The sequence below is a fragment of the Microtus ochrogaster genome, chromosome 8, assembly GCF_000317375.1.
Source record: "Microtus ochrogaster isolate Prairie Vole_2 chromosome 8, MicOch1.0, whole genome shotgun sequence".
Classification (NCBI taxonomy): Eukaryota; Metazoa; Chordata; class Mammalia; order Rodentia; family Cricetidae; genus Microtus; species Microtus ochrogaster.
Window position 1 is genome coordinate 35045458 of NC_022015.1, and position 3771 is coordinate 35049228.

Sequence of the window (3771 nt, forward strand, 5' to 3'; positions counted from 1 at the left end):
TTACAGCCTCAGGAGCTTGAAATAGCTGGTCACATGATATCTGCAGTCAGGAGCAGAGCAAAATACATACGTGCATGCCTGCTTGCATGTGCCTGCCTCAGTTTTTCCACTCCTTGTTCAGGACCCCCTGCCTAGGGAACGATGCTGCCCATATTGGACTGGGTCTTCCCATGTCAATTAAAAATCTAGACAACCTATCCCAGAGATGCCTGCAGACCAAGCTGACCTAGACAATTCTGCAAATGAGACTCTCTTCCCAGGAGAGTCTAGGTTGTGTCCAGTTGACAGTTTAAATTAACCCGCGCAGATGCTTTCACTGTGTGTGTGCAGGTTTCATGTGGACATCCGTGAAGTTGCCGGATGTATTCTATGGTCAATCGGGCTAAGGTTTAGAGGAAACTGCCAAACTGTCTTCTAAAGCGGCCTTACCGTTCTGCACGCTCAGCAGCTTTCTGCTGCCTGACATCCTTGCCAGCCCCTGGTGACGTTCACCGGGTGAGCATTAGCTATTCTAACAGCAATGCAGTGGTATCTCACGGTTGCTTTAGTTGTCATAAGACACTGAGCATCTTTTCCTATGCCTATTTGCCATCTGCATATCTTTGATGGTGAGATTTCCTTCTATATATACCTTTGCCTATATTGTAAGGCATCTATAGGATATGTGTGTCTTTGAACTCAAGAGCTTTGTATATGCTGGGCAATCCCTCTCAACTGGGTTATGTGCTTCACCTCACTCATTTGTAATATCTTTATTACATGTCTTTACTGGAGAGAGAGAGAGAGAGAGAGAGAGAGAGAGAGAGAATGAGAAAGCAAGAGGAAAACTTCCGGGAGTCGGGAATCTGTTTTCTTCTTTCATCATGTGGGTCTTGGGATCAAACTCATGTTGTCAGACTCAGCAGCAGTACCTATACTTGAAGAGCTGTCTTTCCAACCTCTTTGCAATTTTTTAAGGGTTGTTTATATACTTTGGGATCCAAGTAAATTATCAGATAAATGTCACAAACGTTTTCTGCCCAGAAACTTTAAACTAAAAAAAAAAAAAAAAACATTACTTCCCATATGTGTACAAGTGTTTGCCTGCATGTGTGTATATGTACCACGTCTACAGCAGCCAGAAGCACACTGGATTCCCCTGGAACTAGATTTACAGACAACCATGAGCCATAATGTGGGTGGTAGGAATGGAACCTGGGTCTTCTCAAGAGCAGCCAGTGCTCTTAACTGCTGAAACATCTCCCATCCCCAGAAGTTTTAAATTTTAGTGGATCCCAGGTTATCAGCCCTTCCTTCACAGGCAGTGTCTCTGCTGTCCCTCCGAGGTCGGCTAACCGGCTCTTCTGTTCTACTTATCTTGGGGGATTTTGTGAGTTTGCTGTGCAGCTGGGATTCATTCATTTGCTTACCTAGCTATTATCTGTTTGTCCGCCTGTCTATTTATTTATTTATTGTGGTGCTGGGATCAACCCCAGGACATTGCTTATACTAGCTGGGCCTGTGCTCTTCCACTGAGCTGCACCCCAGTCCTGGGATACACTTTGAGGTAAGTTTTGAAATCAGTGCCTAGAATTCTTCTTTCTTCATTGTGCATTGCCTGTGGAAGTTCAGGTGTTCGGCATCATTTGGGACAAATCTAATCTTGCCTCCCTGGTCAGAGTCCAGAGGATTCTATTGTGCGAGCCTCTTCCTGGATTACAGAAAGTTTATTGGGCTGTTTGTCTTTTCTTTTGCCTATACTACACAGCTTTTAGTCTTTTTAAAAATATTTTTATTTATGTGTGTGCGTGCACACACACACACACACACACAAACGATTGTGCATGTCTCTGTGCGCATATGTCATGTATGTGCAGTGTCCAGAGCAGCCAGAAGAGGGTGTCACATCCTCTGGAGCTGGTGTTATAGAGGGTTGTGAGCTGCCCAATGTGGGTACTGAGAACCAAACTCAGGTCTTCTGCAAGAGCAGCAAGTGCTCTTAACCACTGAGCCAACTCTCCAGTTCCTGTAGTAAAATTTGAGGGCAGGTTGTGCCAGTCATTGGAGTGTGTTTCTCTACAATACTGTGTTGGCTATTTGGGGGTCTTTTGCCTTTTCATATAAATTTTATACTCTGTCTTTTTTAAAATTGATATTTATTGAGCTCTACATTTTTCTCTGCTCCCCTCCCTGCCTCCCCTCCCCTCTTCAGTCCTCCCCCACGGTCCCCATGCTCCCAGTTTACTCAGGAGATCTTGTCTTTTTCTACTTTCTACTTCCCGTGTAGATTAGATCTATGTAAGTCTCGCTTAGTATCCTCAAACCTTGAAATACCTTTCAGAGGTTTTTTTTTTAATTGTTTTTGCTTTGGCTTTTGGATGGGGTCTTGCTGTGCTGCCTGGACTTGAACTCAAGGTCTCTAGCCTCTCAGATGCTGAAGTTACAGGTATCTACCACCATGCCTGACTTACCTGCTGAGGTTTTTTTTTTTTCTTAATTGCGTAGTTTTAAACCTACAGATCTAATTTGAGAAGAACAGAAATATTCAGGATATTAGTCTTCTACCCAGGAACATGAAGTTACCCATTTATCCTTAGAGTTATGTTGTTTATCCCTGTAGTTTTTGGGAAAGTTTTGCTGTGTCGGGGCTTTAGTGGCTCCTCTATAGTTAAAAGCACTGTTGCTCTTGCAGAGGCTTGGAGCTCAGCACAGCACTTATATCAGATGGCTCATGTCTGTAACTCTAGTTCTAGAGGGTCTAACGACCTCTTTTGGTCTCCACAGACACCAAGAATGCACATGGTGAATAGACATACAGGTAGGCAAAACACCCAAATACATGAAAAAATAAAAACTGAGATTTAAAAAAAAAAAAAGAATGACTAGGGAAACATGCTTTGGTTGGTCCAGTTTCTGGATCTATTTGGGATTTAAGGGTAGAGAATTGAGTCTTAATAGGTTAAAGAAGAGGGAAACTGTTCTAGCCAATAAGCATGTTTCTGGGGTTCAGGAGGAGCTCACCCATTCCTCCCTAGATGTTCAAGGAAGATTTTAATCTGTAAGGGACCAGCTTCAGGTGTGAGCACTGACTACCCAGATCTGAGCTCACTTGCCCATGGTCCACCCAGGACACTTGACCTCAAAGAAGATGAATAAAGGAGACGCACATCCCAAGCCTTGGGCAGTCCTTGTGAATCAGAGTGAGAGTCCCAGACCTGGAGCAGGGCAAGGGCCCCTGTTTCCAGAAGCAACGTGACTGGGCTTGAAGCCCTAATTGGACCGAGGGACAAGAGCAAACACAGTCTGAATCAGAGATCCTATCTCTCTTCAGTCTTGCTACAGGTGGGTACTTCCTGGAGGAAGGGCACAGAACAAACTCATCTGCCTTGATGTACGATGCTAGCAGGCTGCAGCTCTGGAAGGGAGCCAGGGAGGTGATAACTCTGGCCGGAGAAGACATATGTGGGTGTGCGTGTTCATTCTGGTGCATGTGTGTGCATGCTTGCGGGGGCCAGAGGACAACCTTGGGTATTGTTTCTAAGAAGCCAACTGCCTTGTTTTGAGACAAGGTCTCTCACTGAAGATGGAGCTTGCCATGAACGCTAGAGTGGCTGGCCATTGAGCTCTAAAGACCTGCTTGTCTCTGACTCCCCAACACTTGGATTACAGGAGTGTGGCATCACACATGGCTTTCTTATGTGAGTTCTGTGGTTCAACTAGTGTCTTTACACTTGCAAAACAAACATCTTACTATTTTCTAATTTTTTTAAAGAAAAAATTATTTCTCTCTCT